This window comes from Thermobia domestica, chromosome 4 (genome assembly GCF_964235325.1).
Source record: "Thermobia domestica chromosome 4, izTheDome1.hap1.1, whole genome shotgun sequence".
NCBI classification, from domain to species: Eukaryota; Metazoa; Arthropoda; class Insecta; order Zygentoma; family Lepismatidae; genus Thermobia; species Thermobia domestica.
The window spans coordinates 214,875,933-214,901,990 of NC_137457.1; the positions used below are offsets into that span (position 1 = coordinate 214,875,933).

General features: G+C 35.9%; 1 protein-coding gene across 6 annotated transcripts in view; it reads left to right on the forward strand.

Annotated features, from left to right (window-relative positions):
• The window catches only part of LOC145683440 (uncharacterized), a 501,171-nt gene that overhangs the window by 297,168 nt on the left and 177,945 nt on the right, over positions 1-26,058 (forward strand). The window lies entirely within an intron of this gene.

The window sequence follows — 26,058 nt, forward strand, 5'->3', positions numbered from 1 at the left end:
AAGTAATTTTAAAAGCTTTGCTACAAAAACACCTACACAGCTCGAAGTGCAAGGTAAGAAAATCAAGTATAAGAGTCAGTCTAGAGAGTAATTGTTACTTAAAGAATGGACATACAGTATTTCGAGTATCGTGATAAAACGAGAAATGTCTACGATACTTTTCGTCTCGTCTCAATTCTCATCTCCAAAGCGAGACGGTAATTTGAGTTTATCTTGTGCCGTCTCGAATGTACAATGTTAATTCTCGTCTCAATTTTCTTTGTTTTGTTTTAGAAACGAGATTAGAAATGCCTCTTCTCGTGGGCAACGCTAATCAAACCCGAAATATTCTTTCCAAATATCACTTTTCTGATTGTAATGTTATGCCCTGAGTGATAATAAGCCCCTAACTTTTGATCTTTAATGAGATAATAATAATAATAATAATAATAATAATAATAATAATAATAATAATAATAATAATAATAATAATAATAATAATAATAATAATTTTTATTATTATTATTATTATTATTATTATTATTATTATTATTGTCATTCCTAAAGATTTGATAGTTCAAGTATAGAAACATCCGAGTATTCAAATATCTGAAGATAATAGAACTTGTGTCATCACTGATCAATCGCCACCGAAAATTCTAAAGTAAAAGAAAAATTTACTGGTCGTAGGGGAGATCGTTGTACCAAGAGCATAGTATACCTTGAGCCATTTCCAATATCTCGGAGGGTGCTGCTTTCTGGTGATCCAACACCGAAGTACAGTCTTCGTCGATGTGCAATTGTCCACCAGTGCGAGTCTGGATGTGTTTCAGAAAGTGTTGTTTATGTGAGGAGAGAAAAATAATTTTCTACGGTCAAAGTAAAATTTTCAGTGCTAAGTTGAATGAGTGTCGACTGTGAATAAATAGACTAGGATTAATTTGAATATTGTCATCGGATGCCTCATCCATTGGTAAGTAAAATATTTGTGAAGTTCTGAGTCTTAGCTGTATTGTAGAGTTTAGGTAGCCATCTTTGTTGAAATGTGGATGCTCATGTACCTTGGGCCAAATTGATCGTGGTTCATAATACAAGAGGTTTTAAGATACTTTCTTTTTTTAAAAAAAATCAGGAGGACTTGTTGCCACAAAGATGCCCCGTAGCAAATTTGGAAAGAAGAGAGATCCTGTGGATCCAACTGCCTTACGAAATGCGCTTAAAGCTATTCATTCCAATGATTCCAATAAAAATATATCCTATAGAGAAGCCTCGAAGGTGTTTAATGTAAGCCGTTCTACTCTTACTCGACATTTACATAAATTTAAAAACAGTAAAGAGAAAAAATTCAAATATAAAGTAAATTATGCAGTGAAGAAAGTTTTTACAGAAGCCGGAGAAGAAAGTGATTTAAATTATATTCGAACTATTGCGAAAATGCAATACGGGCTAACTAAGAAACGTGTTAGAGTACTTGCATATAAATTTGCTAAAGCGAATGAGAAGAAGTATCCAGCAACATGGGAAGAAAATCAAATAGCCGAAGAAGAATAAATACTTGCGTTTCTTAAAAGACATTCCACGAAACTTTCGATAAAGAAACCCGAAGCAACTAGCCTAAGTCGGGCTACCAGCTTTAACCGCCATAATGTTCAATGCTTTTTTACCAACATAAAAGACGTTCACAATAGATTTGGTCCCATTCCTCCCGAGAAGATCTGGAACTTGAATGAAACTGGGTTCAGCACTGTCCAGGGACAGTCCAAAATAGTTGCCCCTAAAGGTGTCAAGCAGGTCGGTTGTGCAACATCAGGAGAAAGAGGTAACCTGGTCACTATGATCACGGCCGTCAACGCAGTTTGAAATTCAATTCCACCAATGTTAATTTTACCCCGGGTACACTTCAAGGACAGAATGTTATTTGGCAGTCCCCCAGGAAGTATTGGAGCCGCCAGTGTATCAGGGTGGTACAATGAAGAAACATTTCTGAAGTTTTTTGATCATTTTCTTACCTTAGTCAACTATTCAAAGGAAAACAGGATTTTGTTAATTTTACATAAAACTCATCTTTCTCCAGAATGTCTAGAGAAGGCTTCAGCTGCTGGTGTAGTGATGGTAACATTCCCACCACACACTTTTCATAAGTTACAACCTTTAGATATTTCTGTTTATGGGCCACTGAAGACATTTTATAATCAGGCTGTTGAAGGGTGGATGTATAACAATAAAGGGAAAACATTTGATATATATACAGTTGCAGAGGCGCTGGGAATAGCATTTCCTAGGGCATTTACACCAATCAACATATTATCCGGTTTTCGTAAGTCAGGGATATATCCACTAGACACGGATGTTTTCAGTGATGACGATTTCCTGTGTTCATACGTCACAGACCAAGTTACAGAAACGCAGCCATCAGAAGAGGTTACAGTTGGTGTGGAGAATGAGAATGAGAAAATTCTGCACAAAGCTTTTAGTTCGAAACATTTGGATGAATCAACTACTGGGACATCAAATGCACAAGACTACAATATTGAATCAGGCACACCTTAGGCTAACAAGAGAAAATAACTTAGGAAAACTGTCACTCCAGAAGAAATCCAGCCGTTTCCAAAGGCTCCAGAAAGAAAAGCCAATGTTACAAGGAAGAGAAGAAAAACTATGATAGCGACCGACACGCCCGAGAAACACGCTATAAAGGAACAAAAAGAGAAGAAACGTGGGAAGAAAAGAGCAAAATATGAAAGAAAATCAAAACTCTATTAAAGTGGCCAGAAATTTAGGGGATATTTTCAAAACGAAGTCTGACAAACTTAGCAAGAAGGGCTGTAGTCATAAGACACACCATAGTGCGGAAAGAATTATGAAGAGAAGAAAAGCAATGGAGACACAATCATCATCATCATCATCTGACAGTGAAGATGAATCTACATTTTCTCTTGTGCCTACAGATGATGAAGATAGTGCAGAGGAAAAATGCTTATATTGTTGCAGTTCGAAAGAGGCTGATTGTAGTGGAGAAAAGTGGTGTAGGTGCATTGAGGGTGGACGGTAGACTCACTATTTATGTGTTCGAGTAGCAGGTCATGAGTGGAAAACTTATGTTTGTGACTTTTGTGCATAAAACTAAGGTTAACTTTGTTTTGTTTAATGTTCGAAGAAAAAACTTCGTTTGAAAAATATAATAAATTAATGTGTTAAATATAAGTTCGTTAAATACAGGTCGTGAGTGGGAAACTTATATTTGTGACTTTTGATTTGTGTCTACTGGTTTCTCAACAGCAAGGTTATAAAGAATGTTTGTGACTTTTGTACATCAAACTAAGGTAAATTATGTTCAAAGAAAACTTTGTTTGAAAAATATAATAAATAACTTATTGTGTTAAATGCATTATTTTCTCTTCATTTAACCTTCTTTTTAGTGTGGCCCAAGGTACAGGACAGCTGTCCCAAGGTACATGAGCATATTGTACAGCGGGAGACACTTCTGGATGGTACAGCCATATGGCGATTTACGGCTAAGGTGCTCCAGCAACTGAGTCCGAAGCATTTGTCGGGGAGTATGCAAATTAGCTGTAAAGGAACGCGGGTGGCATAATCGCCAGGAGCTGAAAATTTCCGTACACTTGGGCGAAATTCCCACTGCCGTCTACAGCATGATTTCTCCAAAATAAGATGAATTTTACACGTGTAGTTCTCATGCCAAATATACTACTTGATATTCGTCCTATTCGTGAAGATTAAGTGCAACAACAAATGAAAGCCCAATCCTGTTGCTGTTGGAATGAACACCTTTTCAGTAGTTTGATCTGAAACGACTTTGCAAAACCTAAATAAATATTCTGTCACTTCAGGGGGGGGTAGGAAGAGCGAATGCTCCCCTCCTACAGTATGAAAACATATACTTTTAATCAAATGCTTAGCGAGAGTGAGCCCATTGGTATAGCGCTTTTATGATTTGAAATCTTGCTCCCAAGCCATCTTTTGTCATAACTGACAACATAGGAGAACGGGAGATGCAAATATGATGAAGGAGAAATACACTCACATGTGCAAATTCAGAATTGGAGACAAAATGTTCGGATAGCATCCATATTTTGTCGAAAATTTTGATTTGGTAAGTAGACATGTAAAAACTCACGCGAACTTGAGAGCATCCCATTACCAGTTGTTGAATTCAAGTGGAGAACTCAGTTGAGAGCATCAGATGATTAGGGAGGGAGAGAAACATCTTAAGATATGGGGAATGAACAATGGAAAAACATGCCAACTGGCCTCAACCGGACTCGAACCCTAAACCCCATGCTTACCCTGCCACGCCTTTGCTCACTCATCCACGGAGCCACACAGAGTGAGAGATGGTCATACGTCAGAAAAAGCGTTCGTTACGACCAGTGATTTATTTGTAGGGGGAAGCTAGGGAATATTATATATATATATATTAACTATATATATATTCTTAAAAATATCGAAAATAATATGACAAATATACTGAACAATTTTATAATAGAACTAAGTAATGTTTTATAATAATACACTAAACTGAATGAAATACAGGGTATTTAAAGTTAGCAATAATATTTCCAGTAGATTCTGAAATACAAGTTTCTTGAACAGATTGGGACACTTCACCTTGAAATATACACCTCGAATTTGATTCTCGATAGAATCTGGAATATGTTAAGAACTTTAAACCTTGAATAACGCAACACAAGTTTGAATCCCAAGGTTGTAATTGTGTCGTTACAAACTCACTCTTTTTATATAAATCAACCAATCTAAACCCGGATCTTTGTTCGAAAAGTATTTTCTCTTTTGTGTATATTTCATGGAGAACATTTAACGTCAACTTTTTATTAGCAAATGTATAACACAACCAGCGAACGAGTGCGGGCGGCCGGTTTTGGAACTAAAATGCAAGCAGCAGTGTTTCTAACCGGACTACTTGTAATCAATCTATCACAGTTCTTTCTGTCTTGTTCGTAATAAACCACTTCACGCATATGCTCAAGTCAGGGGCGGAGCGATCGGGGTCTTGAGTAAGAAAATTCTTTTGCATTGACATCATATTCGGATGTACTTCAAAAATTAGGTGAGAGAGAGAACTGATAATCTTTCACCGCCACCTTCCTAACCGTCTCCCCAGGGGTCCTGGGTCCACCCCCTGATTGAGATGGTGAATAAAGATAATTTTGGCTAATCTCTGTCATTATTTAGCATGGTTTAGTAATTTTAAAAAAAAGATATTTCGGCCACATTTTGAAAACTTTCAAATAAAGTTTTCAAAATGTGGCAGAAATATCGCTTTAAAAAAATACTAAACCATGCTAAATAATGACAGGGATTAGACAAAGTTATTTTTATGTACCATCTCAATCAGGGGTGGACCCAGGACCCCTGGGGAGACGGTTAGAAGTGTTGCATTGACGGCGGAGGGGGTGCGATTAAAATGGGGTGCCTGATAATTGAAGGTTCCTTATAACTTCAATAAAATTCAGACAAAATCTCTGAATTACGTAAAAAAGAAAACATACAAAATACATTTTCAGGGTAACTCTTACAGCCATTACGTTATTCTAAGATTAATGTTACTTCTGAAATTGATTAGAGCGAATATGTATTTGAATAACAAAACCACTTTCATAAGTTTATCAAAGTATAAAGTTTGAAAAGAACGAAGTTTGTCTTCCATTGTTATCTCATTGCTCAAAGATACCGGTGATGAAGTAATTGGCCGGAAATCAATCGGCCGTTTCTTACATCAATTTATAAAGAAGATGAGTGCCAATGTTAGATATGTCAGTTCAGTATTTAAAAAAAAAAAAAAAAAAACCACCCAACCTCTTGCAACCATGCGTAGCGCATATTAATACTTACACTTGAAATAAAAATACAACTGAATAAAGACGATTGACTTTGCCTTTGAATTTCATTGTGAATAACAATATAGGACTTTTCAGATAGAGGACTGGGAGGAGCAGATTTTATTAAACAAGACCGTACATCTGATATGTTTGAACTATAGGAACTTGTGTTTACGGGCTAAATTCAATCCTCTGAAGTCAATCGACAAATACCTTTAAGATGTTCAACAGAATAACGTATCAGCATTATTATATACTACAGACACAAATATAACACTAGACTCCCAAGTTTCAAAATTATATTGTGTGTGAAAACAGTTAGTAGATTTAATTCTTTGTGACCTGATAGCTAAAACCTGAGAGAAATTCAGAGTTAGTCCAGAGGTAATTTCTTTCCTCATAAATAAAATGTATTGTGTGCTGAAGCAATGATACTTACTCTTACCCTACCCATACGCTGATGTTTTATCAATACTTTTATTCGAACTCTACCAAAGGGCTGGTTTTCAATAATGATCCTAAAAGAAGGGTGCACTGAACCAAATTGTACAAATCAATCCCTAAAGGGAAGCTATCCAATCTCATAATTCTTTAAAAAAATGAAGGAAAAATTTCTTCACCTCCTTTTCCCCCAATGGGTTCACATTTCTCGAACAAAAAAAATGAGATTTCTTTATTTTAACGCCCCATGATTATGTTGTTTATGCTAGAGGAGACAGATGATTAATGAAAGTGAAGGATTGTAAAATTAAATTTTGTTCTCTCAATGGAAATCGAACTCAGAACCACATACAATAAAAGCACATGCGCTGGCCAATAGACCAGCGGAAAGGACTTTCACAGTTCTCGAGAGGAAACGTTTCGAGATTCCTCCCTGGCTAAAACTCGAAAAAATAATTTATTTGTCAATCGATAAACATACACTTAAACAGCAGCATCATGAGCCTTAACCTTAACTTGATTTAAACTTACAGTTACAAGATATTGCGCAAAACTCTAAGCTATCAACCCAAAATTAATCTTTAGTCACTGACATTGTCATTCCTGCGTTTTACAGGCTGCTACTGTTTTATAATGAAATCGAATAAAACGTAATCAATTTTTATACAATCTGCTTAATACACGATAGAAGATCACTGAATTGTCAACTGTGCTATGTTGTTCTTAAATTGGTAATTTCCATTCATAAATCACTATTCACAATATGTCTGCATTACTTCAGGGATGGTCCACTACAATACATACGTAAGTTACGGCGTTTTCTATTAAGCGTAAAGAGATTAGACTATGCACAACATCTAAACTGCAACTTTAAAAAACCGTTGGATACACTGCAAACTGAAACTCTCCGCTCCCCTGTCCCACTGCGCCTGCCAAGAAACTGATGTAAACACAACAGCAGCGCCATCCTCCCAAAACCGCACAGCTATCCTGGTCAGGTAATAGCAACTGATCAAACTGAATAATGCTAAAAATAGCCTACTTCGCTTGCTAGAACTTATGCTTGGTAGAAGTTCTTACATCAAATCTTTTTTTTTTATTTCTTTGTTTTTTTTCTTCTTTTTTTTTTTTTTTTGGTTTCTTAGGTTTCTGAATACTTCGGAAGATTTTAACAGAATCCTTGTAATTATACATTTGTGTTTGCTCTGTTTGATATGAAAAAAATATTTCTTATGAAGAAAATGGTCTGCAGAGCTCTTTGTAGAGTGTCTGTTATTAGTTGTAGTAGTTACTTTTACTTTAGCGTCCCATCCAGCAGCGAGGCTATATAAGACATGGACTTATAGCTTAACGTGGGATCCGAAACCATAGGCTTCTACTGAGAATCGAGCTCCGTTTTTAGAAAAAAAATCTAACCACAGTCAGTTCCTACCCGTTGGGTTAGAACATACCCTATTATTATACTGGTATTTGGAAGCAGTGATAATTGGTTACGGATTTCGCAATCACACTCGTGTCCCGGCATGACCGGAACAGACCTGGAGACGATGACACGTCGTCATACGCACGATGAATTTGTATGATGCTGTTAAATATTAAAGTTAATACATCATTTTTATATCAATAAATAACTTAAATAAAAAGACAGTAACAATACTATTAACGTATATCTACATAGTATATAAATTAAAAATACGTTTTCTATCATAGCAAAAAATGGCTGAACCGTTTGAAATGAATTTTATTGACTTAGTTAACCTCTAGCTTGGACTAAGTTGTTGAGATCTTGCTCGGGAGAGTACTCCCGGTAGTAGTAACTAAATACACGATTCTGATTGGTTGGCGTTATCCGTATCTTGCTACGTAACCTGTATCTATGTATATAACAGAAATCATACGCTTCTTGCTATCGGTCCTCGTGGTCGTGTGCGCTAGCATTGTAGGCTGGTAACAAGAATTGCATTTGGCGTGAGTTGAAATCCGGCCGAAGGAAATTTTTCTATTTTTTAAAATCGTTCATAACACTTTTTGTCAATAAAATATGATGAAAAAACTACTCAAAAAGGAGATTTGCTTACTTTTGGGGAGATAAGTAGTAGTGGTAGTAGTAGTGGTAGTAGTAGTACAGAAGCGAAGATATATGTATATATAACTTTCCATGAAATCAAGAAAATAAAAAAAATGACTTCCAACTCTATTCAGAAGGTAGGTATATTAGCACGTGTCGAACCGAGTTGTTTGCTACGCGACGTTATGCCTTCAGGCAAACTTCTGGCTATCGACTAGGTAAGTCTTAAGGGCCACCATGCAGAAAGAAAGAAAAAGGTATGCTTATTTTATGGGGAGAACAAAATATAATAGTCTATCTGCTCCTTGACATTAAGTGTTTGAAACCAATGCTGTTATGAGTATCCATTTTTCTAATTTCCTTAGGAGACTAAAGAGAAACGTTAATTCTCCTATATATGAAAGAAAAAATATAGTATCTCATATATCACACAGATAACGAAATAAAATAGCATATTTATCTATGCCTTGGCATTAAGTGCTTTAAAATTGTTCAGAATATTTTTCCTTATTCCCATAATAAAAAAAATTAGAGAATTGTTAATTCCCATAGAAGAAGAAATAAAAATATAATTATATTTATTAAACAAAATAAATAAATTAAAATATATTTAAAATATATTAAAATAAAATATGACTAAACTAAGTGAAACGTTTACTCCGAATAGTCTCTGCAAGTAATTTGTAGAAAATTGTCAGAAATAATGAACATAAACTATATTAGTTGTCAATTAAAAGTGTAGCAAGTGATAGTTCTAAACTCAAGTAGAATATTCACTCTGCTTCATTTAAATAATAGACATTTTACAAAAATAATGATCTTTTGGCTGTATCGTAAATATTTTAGTAAATAAATAAATAAAATACATATGTATAATTTAATCATCGCAACTGGACAGCTGATTCTGTGGGTGAAGATAATGAATATTACTACAAACTGTTACAAAGGTGGGGGCCGCAGTGGCCCAGTGGAAGCCGGTGGGTGTAGCTAAGCAGCCTGTAGTGTTGTCAACGGCTCGAGCGGCTCGGCTCACGACTCAGTCACCTCAACATACCGAGCCGGTTCGAAATCCATAAAAGTGATTAGATGCTAATACAATATGAAGTATATGTTCTATAGCCTTTCCCACAATTCTACTGCTTGGGGATGAAATCAGTCAATACTGAGGAAGTTAATTATTCGTCCCTGACTGAAAAATGTTCCGCGAAGACATCTTTAAACAAATCCCATTTTTATGGAACATAGTGAAATTGATCAAAGACAAGCGCTACAATTCGACTCAAGTGAAATTTGTGTGTATGTGCGGCCGTTTGCCTGTTCCACAACTATCTTTTATTGTTTTGGTTTCATTTTAATTAAAAATTGGCTTATGGTTTCAACTAATAATCCTATTGTTTGGGATTTAACTCTATCAAGAATAAGGGGTGAAAGCTAAAACACTCACCCTTTGCACATACAGTACACATATAAAACAATTTTGTGTTATAGGCAAAACAACTTGAAGATCATTTGATTAGACAAAACATAGGCTATTTTTACTTTAGGCCATCCGCATCATTCGAATTGGTTGTGGGTGAAATTGGCAATGGATAAGCGCGTAAAAGGGACCGAGTTCCTCTGAACTTTGAAATTTGGTTATTTAAATATTATAATAAAATATGTTTAAAAATAACTTCCACCATATTGAGTCAATTTGATTCAATATGGCGTATATTTTCTTTGGGGCTTCTCGATCATCCCTATTAAACGAAGTCAATTGGGGTCAAGAGAAAAATGAAATTAATTTGTTATTGGGAAACAGTAATGAAACTAGATAAGAATTTCATTACCTGGATCCGGTATGACCTAACAAACCTGGAGACGATTGAAATGAAAGTGTCTACGACACAGTTAAAGAAGCCGTAACCGTTCCTGTTGATCTAGTGGTAGCGTGTGCGCCTGTGGTTCGTGTAGTCTGTGATTCGATTTTCGTTAGGAGATCATTAAAACTTTACTTCAAGAAACATTAGTTTCGTTGATGATCCGTCTCCTTTAGTTTAGAGGACTTTATCGTGGAACGTGAAACTAATTTTTCATTAATGTTCATTTAGGTTTTAAATTGAATTATAACAAACGATTCTGCTTTGTCTTCTTACTAAATTTATATTTGCCTTTCTTGTTTGATGAGTGCGTCTGTGTGTGTCAAAACATTGCATTGAAAGATAACTGCAAGGTCTGTAAGAGTATAAGCGCTTGAGAATAACAGAAAAGATAAGTTATTTGATTTTAAGGGATTGTCAAAATTCAATCAAGCGAGCCAGTAAAATTTGTCTTGTAGAATGTACAGGGTGGGGAACGGGGGTTTTTGCTACACGATCCTAATGAAATGGTCAAAGCAAGGATGTAATTTAACTGTTTACAATGAATTTTGAACATACGTAGTTAACACGTGGATTGACTGGGATAGCTTTTATCATTCGCTGTTTTTCTGGGAGAGGAAAGGGGCTTAAATATTTCCCAAATAACATTTTCGTACACTTATTCTTCTAGTGTAGAGAATGGAAATTGTAATTAGTTGGTTGATAATTTTTAAACTGATGTGAACAGTTGAAAATCCAGACGAATGCAACTATGTGTCTAATTATTTTTTACATATTTCTTTTTAAACCCTGGGTTTACAGTTATACTCAGTCAATAATTTTAAATTAATTGTTGATTCTATTGCTTTGAAAATCCAGACCAATGCAACTATGTGTCTAATTATTTTTACATATTTCTTTTTAAACCCTGGGTTTGCAGTTATACTCAGTCAATAATTTTAAATTAATTGTTGATTCTATTTCATGAGTTTTAGAATATATTTAACTACTAGAGATGCGCACGAGACAAGATTTGAGGCTATCTCGTCTCGAAAATGTGCTGTAAAAGTGATGTCTCGACTCGAAAAACGTATATTTTTCTATCGGAAGAGCTGTGTCTCGACTCGAATTTTCTCAGGAAAATTCTGTCTCGACTCGACTCGTGCGCATCCCTATTAACTACTTTGCCAAGCTTATATTAGGGACCCATAGGCCCAATTTTTAGAAGCTAAAAATCTGAAATTTAATTATATGTCATGATGCTTCAGCGAGAAATGAACTTTCATATCCAGCATTGTGATTCTCATTGTGGCTTTTTTAATTGCAACGCATCACGGATCACACCAATCACTTTCTCATAATCCTATGAGCTCTAAGACTGATGGGTTGAATGGTTAGAATTTTAACTTAACTTGCAGCACCAAGACTATATGAGACATGGGCCTACAGCCTAACGTGTTATCACAAACCAGATAAACTCACACTGGAAATTGAACCCAGGTCTTCTGCACCGAACACTAAGATAGAGTGTACTTCCATTTTTTCATTTATCGTTGCATAATCATAAAATGTTACATTTCCTCTGAATCTGACACGAACTTTTCCAGGTATAATACAAGGTTCCAGGACACATACGGCCTTTAATGATAATAACACTAGTTTATTAACCATATTTTGGTTAAATACAGGAGATGGTTTATTTTTCCAACATGCTTAAAGATCTAATAGACTGACGCGGATAGCTCATATTTTTTTTCTTTCCTCTCTTTGTTTTCACAAACAGACCAATATTTCATTGACATAATGTGTCAGAACTTAGTAGAAAAAGCAAAATGCTTCACTTCACAGGTAAACCAAAGACAAGACACGCATTTCAAACGACCTTCAGGCGATATTGCTTTGCCTTTCTTTGCCTCTAGCGTTTAGTGATGACTCATTGAATAAGTAGTTGCTTACTACTGAAGGAAATTTCATTGGGTGAACAGCAGGGTGGATTGATTTAAATCACGAATTTAATCAAGATTTAAATCACTTGATTTTTTGAATAAAAGTCGTTGGTTTAAATCAAAATCCGAAATAAATTAATTTAAAGTGAAAATAAGTAAAATCCCGTTTCTTTTCTGTTATTTTGATTATGGAAGATAATAAGAAAATACAATGAGACTCAAATTATGTAAGCACAACATGAAAACGAGTATCATGCAGAGGATGATTAGAGAAAATCCCGTTTTGAACGGGAAACGGGTGAATCCTGCTTTCTTCTCTTTGTAACATAAGGTTTTTAAATCGTTAAAACTATTCCAACGGAGAAATCATCATGAAAATTTAAGACGAAAGTTCTTTTGTGCCTACGTCTATTTGTTTGTTTTCAGGTAACAGGGTCGTATTTAGGAAAACTCGATCCCCTCTGCGAAAAAAAATAATAGATTTTAAAACTTTAGGCGAAATTTATGTACTAAATACATAAAAGTTATTCGGGATCGTAATACGGCAAATTTTGGATGCGTTAAAAAAATAATTCTTTAGATAAAGTGAATACTTTCAAATATCTAAGATCAATATTAACAGACGAAAACGATATTCACGAGGAAATTAAATGTCGACTAAAAGCAGGGAATTCGTGTTATTACTTAGTTCAAAATTTCTTGTCGTCGCAAATTCTGTCGAGAAATTTGAAGCTTAAAATATATAAAACGATAATCATGCCTGTTGCTCTGTATGGTTGCGAAACATGGTCGCTTGCTATGAGGGAAGAGCATAGACTGAAAGTATTTGAGAACAAGATCCTCAGACGAATATTCGGACCTAAAAGGAACGGGAATGGGGAATGGCGGAAACTTCATAACGAGGAGCTACATAATTTGTACGGTTTACCAAACATTGTTAGGGTCATCAAGTCTAAGAGACTCAGGTGGGCAGGTCATGTAGCCAGGATGGAAAAAAGTAGGAACGCTTTCAAAGTCTTAACTGGAAGACCAATCGGAAGACGACCATTAGGAAGACCTAGGCGCAGATGGGAGGACAACTTTTAGATTGATTTCGCAGATATAGGAATACAAATTAGAAACTGGATCCAGTTGCTTAAGGATAGGAGTCAGGGAAAGCTTTTGTGAACGTGGAATTGATCCTATGGGTTCCATACGCCATAGAGTTAGTTAATTTTAGGCGAAATTTATGGACTTTATATGTATTTCGTGCGGCTAGATAGTTTCGATTTTTTTTTTAAAAAATATGGCCCTGCCAAACATCAGTAACTTTCGCGAAAAGAAAAGTGTCATATTGATAAACGTTGCTGTAAGTTTTTTCCTTAATGCTTGAGACACATTGTTTGGGATTGAAATAGGTAAACGATTGAGGATTAATTCAAAATTAAATCCCAATACTTCCACCTAAATGACATAATTAACATTTAATACTAATTTCTAATGTCTTTTCTGTAGTTCGCGACTTGTATTATACGAGGAGAAAGTTTTGATTCAAATAAAACAATCGATTTAAATTTAAAACATCAACAAAAATGATATTTAAAAAAAACATAATTTTTTTCACCCTGGTCAACAGTCTCACATCCAAAAACAAATAAAAAGATCCACACTCTTCATATTATTTTGTCAAAAATAGAAAAAGAGTTTAGTTAGAGTTATATTTATATTTACGGGTAGTAACTTGCTTCTTTATAAAAATAAAATTAATAATACTCACAATGAACATGCATCAATAAATAAATCAACACATAATATTACTCTGATCCTTAACACACGCCTTCACATTCATACATCCTGTGGAGTATTTCGTTTGTGATTCTAGTGTCAGCAAAAGTGCCTAGAACTAAAGGCGCTTTGGAGTTAACTGCCGCTCAAAAAGGCGAAATTATTGTCCGTGCTGCTACTGGTGAAAAATTGTCTCTCATTGCTAAAGATTTTGGGTGTGATCCTAGAACCGTGAGAAAGAGGCTGGATCGTCATGGGGAGCAGGGAAACAGAGAATGGACTAAGTCAAGACCCAGAAGTGGAAGACCGCGGGCAACATCAAAGACCCAAGATGAAGCTCTCGTTGAAGAAGTACAGAACCATCCTTTGCGTCATCGGTCTGTGTTGAGAGACAAAGCTCTTGAACTAGGATGTTCACACAAGACAGTAAGGCAACGGTTTACTGCGGCTGGACTCCATCACGCACAACCAGCTATGAGAACTGTTTTGACAGATTACCACAAGGAAAGGCGTTCAGAATGGGCTAAGAAGAACGTGAGTCTTCCACAAGCCTATTGGTATCTCGTCATCTGGTCTGATGAGAAGGTGTTCCTCTCTGATCTGCAAGGGAGAATAATATTATACAGACCACGCGGGACACGATACTTCCACAACATGTCATTCGCACCGAACATTCAAGATGAGTTTCAGCTCATTTTTGAGGCTATATGACAGCTGAAGGTCCGGGCGAGATCGTTCCTGTTCCTGGACGAATGACTAGTGCGACTTATATCCAAGTACTGGAGGATACACTGCTTCCGTCTCTACACGAAAAATTTCCAGAACAAGAGGAATTCGTGTTTATGGAAGATAACAGCGGTGTTCATACCTCGAGGCAAACTCAAGCATTTTTGGAAGATCATCCAGAGCTAATATGTATAGAATGGCCTCCTCGATCGCCAGACCTTAACCCCATAGAACATCTTTGGGCGTTAATGGTTCAAGAATGGGAAGAACGTCGACAAGACCGTAAAAAAGGAATTCTTGAGGCACATGAATAGAACTCTGGAATAATATCCAACAACTTCCAACTATATTCTCGAATCTTGTAGCTAGTATACCTAATCGTTTGGGTGACGTTATGGAAGCAGAAGGTGACTAGACAAAATACTTGAATTCTTTCATTTCCAAATATTTGCCTTTTATTGATCTTTTCTTCTTTTGTTCAATGGTAAAGAACTTATACATTTCATTTTTGTTCTCAATTAACCTAAAAGACATTTGAAGCTGGATTAAATGTCTTACGTTTTTTTCATCAAATTCAACTTTGATTTTATATTCATCCCAATTAATGTTCAAGAGACCTTTGGAGCTAAAGTTAAATACTTTATTTCGTTTTTAGAAAAATTAGTATTAATTTTATTTTTTCCTAATTAATGCCGAAAAGACATTTGGGGCTAGAATTACATATTTTATTTCTTCTTTACAAAATAACGTTTCATCACCACTACTTGTGCTGTGTGTTAAAGAAGCGAGCGGATTTCTTTTCAACTTTTACATTTACATTATCTTTCTCTTCATCAGTTTCAGTCCCTACCAACAATAGTAGTTCTTACACTTTCAAAAAAAAAAATGTTGTTTCATGAAATCAGGTTTAACAAAAGCACAGAAGTTATCGTAAAATGTAATCTTGAAATTGGCTTAATTTCCCCAACTCTCATGCATAACAGCATAAACAATAGACCTAACTACAGCCTGAAAGAAAAAATACCTACTATTTCATGAAAATTGGGAACTTTGGAGAAAAAATGTTAACAGTTTCACGAAATGAAATTAATTCACCTTTTTTTCCCTCCAACTTCAACTCAAAACAATAACTTTATGCCTGTAATTTCAAACAAAACACATTATGTTTCACAAAACTCTAATTTGCACGAAATATTTCTTCTTACATGACAAGAGGAATGAAATTTACTCCTTTATTATTGGCCAATTATAATTCAGAACAGTGGTGTTAATTGAAAACCTACAAAATATTTGGAATTTTGTAAAGGAACATGATTGGGAGGGGACGATTGGTCATTCTTGACTGATTTTACCCCTACAAGTGTGGCTTGTTCATAAACTCCAAATTACATTCGTACCATATTCTTTAAAAATTAAATACTTTTTACAGAAGTTATACTGGATCTTTTTAAAACGGCAGGGTAAAGTAATTCAACCTCTAATTCTTGATAGCCGGCTTACTTCCGTCTCCTCCCACATTATCATTCCACCAAGTCTACCATCATAATTCACATCCCTCAATCATCGTCCCCCTTAGTCTACAGGGTATAATCTTTGGACGTAAAATTGAAAAAGTTAATTTCATTTTTCTCTTGACCCCAATTGACTTCGTTTAATAGGGATGATCGAGTAGCCCCAAAGAAAATATACGCCATATTGAATCAAATTGACTCAATATGGTGGAAGTTATTTTTAAAAATATTTTATTATAATATTTAAATAACCAAGTTTTAAAGTTCAGAGGAACTTGGTCCCTTTTACGCGCTTATCCATTGCCAATTTCACCTGCAACCAATTCGAATGATGCGGATGGCCTAAAGTAAAAATAGCCTATGTTTTGTCTAATCAAATGATCTTCAAGTTGTTTTGCCTATAACACAAAATTGTTTTATATGTGTACTGTATGTGCAAAGGGTGAGTGTTTTAGCTTTCACCCCTTATTCTTGATAGAGTTAAATCCCAAACAATAGGATTATTAGTTGAAACCATAAGCCAATTTTTAATTAAAATGAAACCAAAACAATAAAAGATAGTTGTGGAACAGGCAAACGGCCGCACATACACACAAATTTCACTTGAGTCGAATTGTAGCGCTTGTCTTTGATCAACTTCACTATGTTCCATAAAAATGGGATTTGTTTAAAGATGTCTTCGCGGAACATTTTTCAGTCAGGGACGAATAATTAACTTCCTCAGTATTGACTGATTTCAGCCCCAAGCAGTAGAATTATGGGAAAGGCTTTATAGAACATATACTTCATATTGTATTAGCATCTAATCACTTTTATGGATTTCGAACCGGCTCGGTATGTTGAGGTGACTGAGTCGTGAGCCGAGCCGCTCGAGCCGTTGACAACACTACAGGCTGCTTAGCTACACCCACCGGCTTCCACTGGGCCACTGCGGCCCCCACCTTTGTAACAGTTTGTAGTAATATTCATTATCTTCACCCACAGAATCAGCTGTCCAGTTGCGATGATTAAATTATACATATGTATTTTATTTATTTACTAAAATATTTACGATACAGCCAAAAGATCATTATTTTTGTAAAATGTCTATTATTTAAATGAAGCAGAGTGAATATTCTACTTGAGTTTAAAACTATCACTTGCTACACTTTTAATTGACAACTAATATAGTTTATGTTCATTATTTCTGACAATTTTCTACAAATTACTTGCAGAGACTATTCGGAGTAAACGTTTTACTTAGAAAAATGGATATTCATAACAACATTGGTTTCAAACACTTAATGTCAAGGAGCAGATAGACTATTATATTTTGTTCTCCCCATGAAATAAGCATACCTTTTTCTTTCTTTCTGCATGGTGGCCCTTAAGACTTACCTAGTCGATAGCCAGAAGTTTGCCTGAAGGCATAACGTCGCGTAGCAAACAACTCGGTTCGACACGTGCCAATATACCTACCTTCTGAATAGAGTTGGAAGTAATTTTTTATATTTTCTTGATTTCATGGAAAGTTATATATACATATATCTTCGCTTCTGTACTACTACTACCACTACTACTACCACTACTACTTATCTCCCCAAAAGTAAGCAAATCTCCTTTTTGAGTATTTTTTCATCATATCTTATTGACAAAAAGTGTTATGAACGATTTAAAAAAAATAGAAAAATTTCCTTCGGCCGGATTTGAACTCACGCCAAAAACAATTTTTGTTACCAGCCTATAATGCTAGCGCACACGACAACGAGGACCGATAGCAACAAGCGTATGATTTCTGTTATATACATAGATACAGGTTACGTAGCAAGATACGGATAACGCCAACCAATCAGAATCGTGTATTTAGTTACTACTACCGGGAGTACTCTCCCGAGCAAGATCTCAACAACCTAGTCCAAGCTAGAGGTTAACTATGTCAATAAAATTTATTTCAAACGGTTCAGCCATTTTTCGCTATAATAGACAACGTATTTTTAATTTATATACTATGTAGATATACGTTAATAGTATTGTTACTGTCCTTTTTATTTAAGTTATTTATTGATATAAAAATGATGTATTAACTTTAATATTTAACAGTATCATACAAATTCATCGTGCGTATGACGACGTGTCATCGTCTCCAGGTCTGTTCCGGTCATGCCGGGTAGTGCTCTCAACGGGTCGGGTCGGGACCCGACCCGACCCGTGACCCGACCCGATGACCCGACCCGACCCGACTGACCCGAACCGTGATCCGATCTGTTTGACCTGACCCGATAACCCGACCCGAGCTGACCCGGTTGACCCGACCCGACAACCCGACCCGAGCTGACCCGATTGACCCGACCCGACAACCCGACCCGAGCTGACCCGACTGACCCGACCCGACAACCCAACCCGAACTGACCCGACCCGTAACCCGACCCGAACTGACCCGATCCGAGTCGGGTCGGGTCGGGTCACGGGTCGGGTCGGGTCAACCCGACCCGTTTGAGAGCACTATAGGTCACGACACTGGGTGAACGCCAAAATTCACTCACATTGGGAAACTAGTTTTAAAAGTATAATTTTAGAAAATAAAGCATAAAGCATAATTTAAAATATATAGCACAATTCTTGGAAAATTCTCTTTAACTGAAAGTTTAACATACTGTGTTAATATTTTTTAAAGCCAATATTTACAATGCAAAATCATTGAGAACATAACAATGCAACAATGAAAAGCTAATTTTCATTTCTGTAAACTTTTCGGTGTAATCCTTTGATGTGGAGAAAAGAAAGTAAAAGAAGAAATTTTTCCGCCAACAATGAATAGTATGCAAGAACTCCATACTATATTGTTACAGTGACGACGCCAGCTTTAAGTTCTTAGGGGGGCAAAGGAGGGGCAGATACATTTTCGGGGGCGGCTATTTGCCATACCAAAAATGACATATTTATTACGTTTGACTTATTTTACATTACATTGTGTATTTCGTTGCTGTTTTTATGTTAGATCTATATGATTATAAATTAAACTTATTTCAAATAAAATTTGTAACTAACAAATAAGTAACGTCTGCACATGAAACATTTTTCAATGAAACTTTTGAAGCCTAAACATAAATTGAATTACTTTCTCGTATGCTACAAGTAACACATTCATCTATATGCTACGTATCTCTCTCTCTCTCTCTCTCTCTCTCTCTCTCTCTCTCTCTATATATATATATATATATATATATATATATATATATATATATATTATATATATATATATATATAGAGAGAGAGAGAGAGCCAGAGAGAGAATTTACGAGGAGCTGCTGAAAATGTCGTAGTCCAATCCAGAAGGAGTGTAGGTACTAGGTAGAAAAATGAAACCGTAGTTTAGAAAAACATATCTCTGTATGTACAAATATAAATTTTCATATTAATAATGGAGTTCTTATTGTTTCTCAGGCCTCTGAAGTGATTATGTGTGCCCAAACAGATAATTTCACGAACATCCACATCCTTACTGTTATAACATTTTTGTTCCACCAAGGAAAGTCACCGAAGTAAATTAATTAGGAAATCAGTGAAACACCACGGGACTCTCCTCCGTTATATATAGTGGTGAAGAAGTAAGTGGCTTAGTATAAACGTAGCAATTTCTCAACAAATTATGCTTTACATCCAGGATGATTAAAAGCAACGACTCTTCCTGAAATTATGGATGAAATTTGTGACATTATTCTTGAAAATTGCAGCATTTCAGCCAGTGGTGGATATAGCCCGGGGCCGGAGGGCCTAGGCCACCCCAGTTTTTGTGTGACAAAAATAATTTAAGCTATTTATATTTTATTATAGTCTCAGGTCTGCACCCCGCTTTCTCAGTTTTTACCTTCTCAGCAAAACTTGTGTCAGGGATTCTGGGTATTTCTTTGGAACTCGTCGGTAGCATAATTCAGAATGGCTTGGGTATACGCAAGTTCTCGGCATAATGGGTTCCCAAAATATATGTCAAGAGAATAAAAGGGTAACGGCATTAAGAGAAGTATTCTTCCAATTTGACCGTAATGCTGATCAATTTCGCTGACGAATAGTAACCATAGATGAAATATGGTTGTACCACTATGATCCTGAATCGGAACAACAGTCAATGGAGTAGTAGCACTCATTTCTCCATCGCCCCAAGAAGTTCAAGACACAGAAGTAGGTTGAGAAACTGTTTGGAACATTCTTCTGGTATAAGTATGGAGTGATACACTACCTCCTCAATGGTCAGATATTTAATCCAGAATCTCTACATTACTTACAAAACTGAAAGAAAAATTCAAAGTACAACGCTGCGGAAAATGAAAAGAAAGGAATTCTGTTCCTTCAGGAGAATACACCTGTCCATCAAGCCCCTGCGAACATAACTGACATTGCATAATCTAGGATTTCAATGTCTAGATCATCATTCTTATTCTGCAGATTTAGCTCCGTCTAACTATTACGTGTACTTATTTCCCAAACTTAAATAACACTTGAAAGACGCCATTTTAAATCTGATAGGGGTAGTGCTACGAACAGTGGTGCGAGGAAATCTAGATTTTTTAACTTTTCTGCAAAAGCTAAAGCACTGTACAAGGTAGTATATTGACTCTCGGGGGAAGAGAAGAAGTAAAACCTCACCAATCCACGTGCACTCCTTCTGGGTTGGGCTACGAATTTTTCAGCAGTTCCTAGTCAATATGGTAGACGTCACGTCAGTACTTTGAAACAAAATAAGTAAAGGAGCACTAGTATAAACCAATTACTAACTAAAGATCAGCACTCTGACAATACATTTTATTGGGATTCAATTTCATTCCATAATTTTATTATTATCATTTGCAGGAAGGGAAAACACAACTCTTTTTATCTCCTTCAAAAAATTAAGCCCTGGTAGTTGCAAACTAAGCTGTTATAAGCACATCCTCTGAATATTGGAAGCCGAGAATAATGTTTCAGAAAAAAGAAGTTTTAAATAAAACAAAATATGAAACTGAAAACTTCAAACCTGGACAAATACAAACAAGTTACGTAACTGGTTTTACCTTTCTTTTGTTTCCAATCGAAGTTGATCCAATGAGAAGAAAACAAGTCGACCAAATCTACTATTGTTCGCTAGGCACAATTATTAAAAATCATAAGAAAGAAGTATAACTAAAATTTACCTCAAAAGGGGCTAAATTAGAAAACAGAAATATGCGTGCATACCCAGACGCTCAAAGAAGAAAGCTTGAGAATTAATCTGCCACATAGTAAATTCATTGAAAGTAGACTACAATTTGTCAATGAGATTGGTTATGATACTGATATATAATACTACACGAAGAATGTTTAAAGATTGTACGAGTCTGGGGGGGGGGCAGTCTAGGTGGCAGTCAGGGGGGCAGAAGTAGCTACTAGGGGGACGCTCGCCCCCTTGCCCCCCTCTGGTGTCATCACTGTATTGTTATGTTTACTTTTTGAACTTAAGCACTTTCTGTACTTTTTGGTGGCATCTTTTACTTTCCCTTTCTGTATATATGTACCTGTAAGGCGCACACATGTGATAGAAAAAATTTATTCGAGCAAAGCACATCTCTTTACAATGAATTAAGTAGAAAGTTCATTAAATATGAGAGAAACTAGTTGCAAAAAATATCAATAAATAGATCAAGATATTTAGAATATTTGATGTATAATAAATATACATTATACACGATTAATGTAAAATAATCATTGAAATTAACAATAAAGCATAATTTAAAAAAAGCATAATTAAACAAGAAATAAAGCATAATTTGGGTTGCTCTAACAATTAAGTTGTATGAAGACGAGAAGAAAACGAAAGCTGATTCCTTAACGAATTTCGTTGAACTTCTTTGTGTCTACAAAAACGCATTCCTAGAAACCTACAAGCTAGGTATCATCTCTGTGACTATATCAGTTTCTAGTGCTACATGTGAAAGGTCATTCTCTTCTTTGAAAAGATTAAAGACTTGTATACGCAAGTCAATGACTCATGATAGGTTGAAAAACTTAGTGTTACTTTATATTGAGAAGAAAATTGCTAAATCGTTAGATCTTTAACAAGTTGTGGATATGTTTGCTCCTGCCCACACGAATAGAAAGATCCTCTTCAAGTAGAGGCATGAACCTATAAGTTATTTTCTTTACCTGTAAAAGTGTATTTGCTTCCACTTAAGTCAACCAGCTACACATATTTTAAACGCCATGATTAAATAACTATTTACTTATATTAGAAATCAATTGCATTAATGAATCGTAGTTGTTTGAGGTACTAAATTCTTATATTTTCACTGTTTTCCAAAGAGTAAAATCATGAACAATAAAGATGGAAACATTCACCTTGAATACACACACACACACACACACACACACACACACATATATATATATATATATATATATATATATATATATATATATATATATATATATATTGGAGATGTCCCCCTCAAAATCCTCTTGGGCCCTTCATTGCCCCCCCCCCCCTGAAAAAAACTCTAGCTACGCTACTGGACACCATGCACCAGAGATAAATTCTCTACCACTGAGCCACCGCGACCCTGCTTGGGCTTGGTCGTCCATATCCAATCTCTCTTTTGGCGTTACTTAAACAACTTCTAGTTTTGTTCTAAATCCAGACTCCATATTGGCGTAGATATTAATATTACAGTCGATTGGTAAAATCAATCTTCCACATTTAAAAATTAAAGTACTCACAAGTAGAAAAATAAGCATTTATCATAAAAACACTAGCTGCAAGTGTTCAAAATAGATTTATGGCTTCTATAAAATCAATTGAAAATTGCTATTTTTAATTAGGCAGCTAGTGAAAAACAGCAGCTTTCGACTCCAGCCGAGTGTAAACTCAACCTAAACTCAGTTGACCAAAGTGAACTGACTCGACTGACCCAACCCGACAACCCGACCCGATAACCCGACTGACACGACCCGACAACCCGACCCGAGTGACCCGACCCGATAACCCGACTCGAGCTGACCCGAATAACCCGACCCGACATCCCGACCCGAGTTGACCCGACCCGAATAACCCGACCCGACAACCCGACCCGAGCTGACCCGACCCGATAACCCGACCCGATTAGCCTGACCCGACAACCCGACCCGAGCTGACCCGACTGACCCGACGCGAGTTGACCTGACCCGACACGACCCGTAACCCGACCCGAAATGACGGGTTACGGGTCGGGTCGGGTTACGGGTCGGGTCGAGTCAACCCGACCCGTTTGAGAGCATTAATGCCGGGACACGAGTGTGATTGCGAAATCCGTAACCAATTATCACTGCTTCCAAATACCAGTATAATAATAGGGTACGTTCTAACTCCAACGGGTAGGAACTGACTGTGGTTAGATTTTTTTTTTCTAAAAACTGAGCTCGATTCTCAGTAGAAGCCTATGGTTTCGGATCCCACGTTAAGCTATAAGTCCATGTCTCATATAGCCTCGCTGCTGAATGGGACGCTAAAGTAAAAGCAACTACTACAACTAATAACAGACACTCTACAAAGAGCTCTGCAGACCATTTTCTTCATAAGAGATATTTTTTTGCATATCAAACAGAGCAAACATAAATGTATAATTACAAGGATTCTGTTAAAATCTTCCGAAGTATTTAGAAACCTAAGAAACCAAAAAAAAAGAAGAAAAAAAAACAAAGAAATAAAAAAAAAGATTTGATGTAAGAACTTCTACCAAGTATAAGTTCTAGCAAGCGAAGTAGGCTATTTTTAGCATTATTCAATTTGATCAGTTGCTACATTTGCTAATAAAAAGTTGACGTTAAATGTTCTCCATGAAATATACACAAAAGAGAAAATACTTTTCGAACAAAGATCCGGGTTTAGATTGGTTGATTTATATAAAAAGAGTGAGTTTGTAACGACACAATTACAACCTTGGGATTCAAACTTGTGTTGCGTTATTCAAGGTTTAAAGTTCTTAACATATTTCAGTTTCTATCGAGAATCAAATTCAAGGTGTATATTTCAAGGTGAAGTATCCCTATCTGTTCAAGAAACTTGTATTTCAGAATCTACTGGCAATATTATTGCTAACTTCAAATACCCTGTATTTCATTCAATTTAGTGTATTATAAAACATTGCTTAGTTCTATTATAAAATTGTTCAGTATATTTGTCATATTATTTTCGATATTTTTAAGAATATATATATATAGAGAGAGTTAATTTCATTTCTTTATATAATGAAATGTAATCCCATAGTGACAGTTTGAACAATAATCTCTGTTTTGTTAAGGACTAAAGGATGAGAATTTTATATATAAACGGAAAAAAAATTAGTGATATTTAGTTCCAGAAATAGGGATGATCGAAGTCAATGTGCTGATCACACACAAAACAGCTTAAATCCATTTCCTTGACCATAGCTAATTATGGACTACAATTGAAGAGAATTCAATTTATTTTGAGCTGTAATCTTATTCATCGCTCTTATTAACAGTCAAATCTAGAAGTTTTACGCATGTAAAATTCTACTTCATTTTTTTGCTTGAGAAGAAAAAAATAAATAAATACTTGCAGAATATCGAATCACACCTTGAACTGTAACCATATGTTTCTTTCTACTGGAGTCCTATCTGATCAATAATAAAATAAAAATAAAAAATAAGTAGGCGAAGATTCGAACCCGGGTCGCGAGAATGGGAATTGTGCTCGGATCCAATGAGCTACGGAAGAAGGTACACGAAACATCAACGCTATAAGTATATGGCAATAATCGTAAGCTTCACGCTGTGAAAGAACTTTTTTTTTCCTTTTATTAAGTTTTACGATATTTCTATAGTGTTTTAAGTGAACTGCAAAGAGATAGATCATGCAGTTATCAGTTTGGTTAGGGATTGAGCATTAAAAACTCTTAAAACATTTAATTAAATCGCGATACGGTAGCAAGGAATGTGTAGCGATTTCATTCTAATAGTAATGGAAAAAAAGTACCCCACGGAAAACATGCATTTTCTTATGTGACAGAGAATATATCACTTGGTAGCAGGGGCGTAGCCAGGATTTGAATTCAGGAGGACCGCTGGCTAAATGTTCATTTGGGATGTGTCCGGAGGTTCACCCCGGGAAAAAGTTTAAATAAAACCGCAATCTTAGGCCTTATATTAACAACTTCTACAAATGTCGGGCGTTCGAGACCTCCTGGCTACGCCATTGCTTGGTAGCGTCCATTGTTCCTGATCATAATCAGTCTGATGATCAGTGATCATGATCATAATCACTTCCACGTTCAGCCACAATTTTATTCTTCCAAACAAAAAAGAATACCTTCGTTCTACGCATTTGGAGTACTTAAAAGTAAAATTATAGCATAATTAAACGTGTGATTTTTCCATTTGAATGTAAATTTATGTCCCTTACTGACCAAAACAAATCTTATGGGCGCAATCTGCTTCCTAAGCCCCGCATGTGTGCTTCTCCCTGTTCCCAATAGAAAATTTAGTTTAGGTATTATCTGCAAAACTATTCGCGAGATATAGAATTTCATACTCAGTACTTCTGTTTACTTGGTACGGGAATTCATAGAATTGGAAATAATTCCTTTGTGTAAGTATAATTATGCAGAACAGCGATGAATAAATGTTTTGTGTTGCTTAAAATGCATGCAAATTGTTAGGAAATTTTCTAGAGAGGTGGAAAATATTCTTCTCAGGCTGGGACAACAGTAATTAAGTTAGTGCCAAGGAAAGAAAAACTAGAGACGGGGAATTTCCCTAGCTTCCCCCTACAAATAAATCACTGGTCGTAACGAACGCTTTTCCTGACGTATGACCATCTCTCACTCTGTGTGGCTCCGTGGATGAGTGAGCAAAGGCGTGGTAGGGTAAGCATGGGGTTTAGGGTTCGAGTCCGGTTGAGGCCAGTTGGCATGTTTTTCCATTGTTCATTCCCCATAT